The sequence below is a fragment of the Aricia agestis genome, chromosome 6 (genome assembly GCF_905147365.1).
Source record: "Aricia agestis chromosome 6, ilAriAges1.1, whole genome shotgun sequence".
NCBI classification, from domain to species: domain Eukaryota; kingdom Metazoa; phylum Arthropoda; class Insecta; order Lepidoptera; family Lycaenidae; genus Aricia; species Aricia agestis.
In genome coordinates this window covers 2,310,908-2,318,267 of record NC_056411.1, presented here as the reverse complement: position 1 = coordinate 2,318,267, position 7,360 = coordinate 2,310,908, and the positions used below count along the sequence as shown (strand labels likewise).

The window sequence follows — 7,360 nt, the reverse complement described above, 5'->3', positions numbered from 1 at the left end:
ATACGTACACATACAAAATATACTGTAGTGCGTATGCCCCGTGAATGGAAAACATTCCGGCTCGCTTTGTTGCCCAACGTCGCCACACGCCGCGCACCGGTTACATTTTTTATAGTGTTGCCGTGCTAAAGAATTTGCTATAAAGTAGGCAGAAGATTGAAAATACATAATATAAAAAAAAATATGATGAACTTTATTATTTTGATATTAAAAGTTTCACCACATTAAAAATAGAGCGTGTGTACAGAGTACACGTGTCAGAAGTTTAACTTCGGTCAAAATTGTGACGGTATAAAGCCGCAATATTATTATTTCGACTCTCTTTTTCATGACGCGTCAAAGAGAGTGAAATTTCACAAAATGTTTTACTTTAGTACGTCATACATAGCGCAGCACATAAATACAATCTAATAACTAATACAACATCCCAAGAACGGCCTTACGCATAATCTCAGAGGTAAGAGCAGTTTATTAAAACATGCCTTAGTCTTTGCTAGGGACTGCCCCTGTTTTACTTAGCTGTTGGTCATTGACAAAAATGTGTTAATTTATTCGTAGAGCTAGCAACACTGATTTCCCGCTCTCAGTCGTCGCTCAGTGCTTTTGGAGGGAGCTCATGTCTCTCGTTGTCTTATTTGCGTAACTTATAAACAATAACTTTTATATAACGTTTTAAATGTTTAGCAGGTTTTATTACCGTTTGTGAAGTGTTAATAGGAACGTAGTGTGAGTGTGTTATTGTGAGATCGTGTGTGGAGGTACAAATACAGGTTTTGGTGAGTATACCGTTGGATACACCATATAAATACGAGGAAAAAACCATCGTGAGATAAAATAAATCAACATCTAATGGAAATCTAGAAGAATAATTCTAGTAAAAGAAAATTTAAACTCTACACAAATATTTTACTCTAATTTCATGTGTCCGACAATATTTTTGTGATAAAAAACGTTAATTACCCTCGATCCAAGAGAAGATTACTCTTGGTTTCGATCGAAGTGCCCTAAAATCGCCATACGTCATGATAAAATCAACATATTTGACAAAATAATACTGTCACCAGCAATATTTCCTGTCCAATACGACCTGCAAACCTTGAATAAATAAGCGTATTGCCTCTTAAAAAGCCGGCAACACACCTGCAACTCTCCTGATGTAGCGAGTATCCATGGGCGACGGTAGTTGCATTCCATCAGGTGACCCGTTTGCTTGTTTGCCTCTAATTTTAAAAAAAGATACAACAACAGCACATTTGAGTAATATTGCAGGTTTTTGTACAACCATCATTAATCATTATCATCATTTAAAAATGACTGTACGTTCCTTTGTGTATTCCACCAAAAAGTGTATCATGATACCCATTTTGAATAAAAAGATATTTTATTTATATTTATTTACTTTCTACAAAATTATAAGCCGTCATAGTGAAGTAATAACCGGTAGTATAGTAACAATCAAGTGGTGCATTTCGTAAAGTTCAGTGCGTTTAAAGGTGTATTACCTCTGACATGGTCTTTATTCCAACTACATAAAAGTCACTTTTTTACTCCGAGGTAAAAAAGTGAACTTGAGTATAGAATAATTATTAATGGCAGCAAACAATAATAAGTTTGCTGAGAATAATTAGTAGTTAAAGGCAAAAAATGGCATGACACATACACAGCTATAGTTAATAGTAGCGTAACTCGGTGTGTTTTTTACATGTTTTTTAATCAAATTGGTGGAAAACACAAATTATAATATAAATATATACAAGATTTACAAGAATGCGCCATGATACTGCATTGCTCTGTTCTTTGTCATTTGAAATCACCTATATACAGTGATAATATCTATGGACGTTTCACACCACGTCAGTCTGGCCCCGTGGTAAGTACCTGAAGGACTTGTGTTACAGACCGTACCAAACAACGGAAAATATATTTAATACTTTTATACTATCTATACTAATATTATAAATGCGAAAGTATCTCTGTCTGTCTGTCTGTCTCGCTTTCACGCCAAAACTACCGAACCGATTGTAATGAAATTTTGTATACAGATAGTCTAAAGCCTGAGAAAGGACATAGGCTACTTTTTTAATGGAAAAAAGGGTTGTAAGGGGGTGAAAATACGAAAATTTGTTCAAATTAACTTAGTTCCAAAAATGCATAATAGATGGCGCCGTGCGTCTCTTACATCGCGCTAACGCTTGCCCAAGATCTTTCTATAAGAGGTGGTATCATCATACTTTTGAGTGTCGATTTTATGCGACTGATATATCTTTTTTACGTTATTTAATATGTCAGTACTTATTATATAGTGACGTACCCTTAAACCTAGCAATGATAAATAGTTTATGGGTAAAGTTGTGTAATTGGGTGGCTAAATAAGCTTTAAAATTTGGCATAAAATATAAAGTTTAATTAAAAAAAAAATGAAATATTATGTGCAGTAACCCCAGTGGGTTTAAGGGGTACCAGGGTTTTTTTTTATAAAAGCTTTTGACACCAATTTTGTTGACATCGCGCGCTATAAACTGAAGTCCACGCGGACGAAATCGCGGGCAACAGCTAGTACATAATATATTTAAGATTTTTATTATATCATACACAACACACATATTTAATACATATCCATGACCCAGGAACTTTGAAAACTTTTTGTTCCGTCGGCGGGATTCGAACCCGCGACCCCCAGCCTCAGCTACCATCGCGCTGACCACTGAGCCACAGAGGTCGTCAAAGTGATACCTTCAATTCACTTGGACCTTAATTTCTTTACATGTCCCAACTCCCAAAACCGTTTTGAGGATGTCCTTCGGGCACCCTGAGAACATAATATTATTATTATCAAAGGGTTTTCGTGATCGGATACCGCTGTCGAGCCTGGCGACACATGAAATACGGTGGTGGGCCAAAGTCTGTTTAAAATAATACGTTTAATTCAAGCGATCTAGTACAAAGATAGTCTATTATATACAATATATACTACGTCATCTATGATCGTATATTAGTAAATCAGTTCACAAGACAACCGGTTTTTTTCGTTTGGTGTGAAAACGTTAATTGACTGTTATCTATGTCATTGACACGTCTCAGCGCACGCCGTGACTACGCGAGACCTTGGCAGCCGCCGACAGACCGTTTAACGAGGGTGAAAAAGTTAGGCTATACACAATAGAGGTAGAATCTATTGATGCTTATGTATATAGCCATAATATAGTTAAGTCATCGAGTAGTCCAGGAAAATTAAACTTTCGACCTAGAAATAATTCACACCATTAATAAGAAAAATAAGTTTTACGAGGCAAATGACGCATCAACATCCATCTGAAACTGGAAATGAGGAAAAAAATAACTACAGTACATTTTTAATTGATAAAATTCATATTGAAAAAGTTACTATTTAAGCTAATTTATAAGGTCAAATAAGTTTAAAGTTCTAAAAGTGTAATCTATATAATTAAAACTCAAAGGTGGCTGACTGACTGATTGACATAGTGATCTATCAACGCACAGCCCAAACCACTGGACGGATCGGGCTGAAATTTGGCAATGCAGGTAGATGTTATGGCGTAGGCATCCGCTAAGAAAGGATTTTGATAAATTCCAACCCCAAGGGGTTCAAATAGGGGATGAAAGTTTGTATATAATAATACGTAGCCTCAAAGTCTCTACTGTCTACTGACAAAAGTTGTACTAGGTAAATAGACTAAACACTCGACAACTGTACCTCGTTGCACACGTATCTCGCTTCCCGAGTCTTCTAAAATTTTTATTTGAAAATTATTCTACCCAGCCTGACCGTGACCAACCTAAGAATGCTGAGGCTTTCAGAATGCTAAGTATGTAGTGATTAGTAAATATTTTGTCATTGAGTTTTATATTTCCTGCTCGTTGTCGGAAGCTTCACATCCGACGTCGTGAGAACTACACGAGCTGCCCCTCTAACACAATAATAATTGTGTGCAGATGAGATGTGAGATGGACAAAATGCTGTTAAATGCTTAATAAGCCCGAATGTTTCTTTAAACATGACATGATGATGAAAAAGGCCGGGGTATTTTCCAATGTCGTATATAGATGAATAAACGCCCAACATCCAAAATAAGTAATCTTATTAATAGGTGCAACATAAAGTAACTCTCTAGTCACACAAAAACCATACTAATAATATTATAAATGCGCAAGTGTATCTGTCTGTCTGTCTGTACTCTGTTACCTCTTCACGCCGAAACCGCTGAACTGATTTTGCTGAGTATGGAGATATGGAGATTTGAGTCCCGGGGTAGGATACTTTTTTTTAAATATACTACTCCAAATGAAAAATAATTGGTCAATGAAACAGTTAAAGTAGATAAGCTCTAGCATTATAATACTGCCCGAAACTCGACAATGACTAAACAATATTTTATTGTTCAAATCATTGATATTGATACAATAACAACTCATGTAGTAGGGCCATGGAATTTATTTAGCTAGCTGCTATATATCACTCAGTTATGACCTCTCCTTGAAAGCCTGCGCAGCTTATAGCCTGTGCTGGTTGCTGACATCACTGTGGTACAGCAATTATCAAGTTCCTTACATTGTTCACGAAAATATTAAAACAGATTTGCATACTAGCTATTGTTATATTAGTAGGGAAACTTTTTTTTCTATAATTTTAATTTTATTATTATCAATTACAATAATATTACAATTTATAATATACAGATACGATGCTATTTTAATTGTAAAACATTTAAACTAAATTACATAATAAATTAATATGTTATTATAACGAAATTGTAATTTAAAATGTTTGTACTACTTGAACTATCTCTTTTATTATGAATATAAAGTATGTTATTTGTTTATTTGTTTTAAAAAATTACTACGTTTTTAAAATTAGTATATTTGTTATTTGATAAGAATTATATAAAATTTACAAACAAAAGAAGAAAATAAACTTGCACTACTCCCTAAGTTGAACAATCCCTATTACCTGCAACAAAAAAGAATTACTCAAATTGGACTTGTAGTTCCAGAGATATGCGAACACAAACATAAAAACATACATAATTTACAAAACACTTTTGGAATTTGGCATATTTGCTCAGATGCATACGCGTCGAATTGATAACATCCTTTTTTGAAGTCAGTTAAAAATAACTATATTTACTATAGGTCTACCAGGATCTGATGGAAAAAGTGAGAAAAGAAATTTCTGGTAGACCTATAGATAACATGAGAGAGCAGTTGACAGTCTAACACAATAAATTAATTTAGCTCTAGCGTAGTAGTCACTATTATTATTAACGTTTATTCCCGTGGTGCTTCTCCCCTTCAGTTCTTTGACTTTCTTTGAGGGAATCTGGAATTCTTCCTACTCTTCTTATTTTCTTCTGATTAATTTCGTTGCGGGTCCCAAGACAGCTTTAGCATGTCCCTCGGGACATCATCGAGATCATATCAAAAGGTTTTCGTGGTTGGATACCGCTGTCGATCCTGGCGACACAGGAGATACAGTGCTGGAAATGTGTGGCCAAAGCCCGTTTAAAAAAAATGAGAGAGCCATGGTTCGGCACGAATGGGCTGGCTCGACCGGAGAAATACCACGGGCTCACAGAAAACCGGCGTGAAACAGCGCTTGCGCTGTGTTTCGCCGAGTGAGTGAGTTTACCGGAGGCCCAATCCCCTACCCTTTTCCATTCCCTACCCTCTCCTATTCCTTCCCTACCCTCCCCTATTCCCTTCCCTACCCTCCCCTATTACCCTATTCCCTCTTAAAAGGCCGGCAACGCACCTGCAGCTCTTCTGATGCTGCGAGTGTCCATGGGTGTCGGAAGTTGCTTTCCATCAGGTGACCTGTTTCTCCTCGTTTGCCCCCTTATTTTATTTAAAAAAATGACTAAATATATTATAGTAATCAGTCCATAATATGTTTAAGAGCTATGATGTCTCATATCACTCATAAACACGACGTACATAAGATACAAAATATATACAATCTGTTTGAAAATTGTATAAGTATATATATTTTGTATGTTATTTTACATAAAGCAGGTATTACAGTTTTTCAAATTTCGTAATAAATTACCTTCAACGATTCATTAATAAGTAAATTTTTGTTTTATAGCTTTAATCGAGGGTTAAAAACCGGAACTTCTCAATGTTTTATTGACGTGGACTGATACACAAAAGTGATATTGCCCCGTGAGTCAGTTGAAGGTTAACAGGTGCCCCGGCAGTCGGCACAACCGGTCCGTGCGTGCCGCAGGGTTTCCCTCTAGGTGTGTCGCGCAGTTTCTAGCGGGTTTTTACATTGATTGATGCTTCGTCTCTGAATTAAGAATATTCGTCTCTGAGTGCGGCAATAAGTGTTAATATTGTTGTACATTCTAAGCTCTGCTAGATGCCTGTTATTTTTGCGTCATTATTTGATCCAATAACATTGTACGACTTACAAGGTATTCATAAACATAATTTGTATAGTGTAATGTAGGATTCAACAATAACTACGAATAAAATAATGAAATGGACCTGGATAAAATAATATAATAATGAATGGAATGGAAACATGAATGGAAAGATATAGCTTATCCACGGTAGCGGCGTTAGGGGGGGGCGACGCTGGGCGACCACCCAGGGTGCTACATAAAAAGGGGCGATGAAGGCAAACAAAAGGGGCGCCAATTTTTTCAGCACTACCAACACCAAAAAAACCAGCCCTGTAATGGTCCACAAATAGAGACTTGCAGGGGACTACGCTATTTCTTTGAGGTTTTCCTTTCACCCGCCTGTGTCAGGAAGATTATCACTTATTACGGTACTGACAATGATTTATGGTTTTCAATTTGGAATATAAAGTGGGTGGTTACTTGCAAGGACAAGTTATAAGGAAAATCGTTTTGAAAAATACTCAACAATAACAAAGTTGTAAGAAAAACCTACACTTTACCTTAACATAAATAATTAAGTTAATGAATATTTTAACTCGCTTTCGCGTTAAACGTAGAAGAAAAAATATTACGTACTGAATTACGTAGTGAAAGTAAATTCTCTATTACGAGACTAAGAATCTAGATATTATTTCAGTTAAATAATATGTACAAGGACAAATAATGCAGATGTAGATGCTAAAGTTTTAAATAAAGATTATTAAGGATTGAAGTATGTTCCTAAAGTTTGCAGTGTACTATTGGGAAAAATATTGAAGATTTTGCATTAAGGACACAAAAACCATATCCATTAAAAACACACTAGCTGTTGACATTTTTCCCAATAACTCCTGCTTAACGCAAATATATGATTATAGTATCTACATAACATCTTATATTATGTAGAAGCATGATGTAAAAGTTTAAACGTCAAACATTTTCTCTGTACACAATAA

General features: G+C 35.7%; 1 protein-coding gene across 2 annotated transcripts in view; it reads left to right on the top strand.

Annotated features, from left to right (window-relative positions):
- The first annotated feature begins 599 nt into the window (after positions 1 to 599).
- LOC121727993 (putative ferric-chelate reductase 1 homolog) overlaps positions 600 to 7,360 on the top strand; it is a 59,203-nt gene continuing 52,442 nt past the window's right edge. For both annotated transcript variants that reach the window (XM_042116078.1, XM_042116077.1), the window contains exon 1: positions 600 to 776. The gene's annotated coding sequence lies outside the window, so the exon portion shown is untranslated. The remainder of the gene's footprint in view (positions 777 to 7,360) is intronic.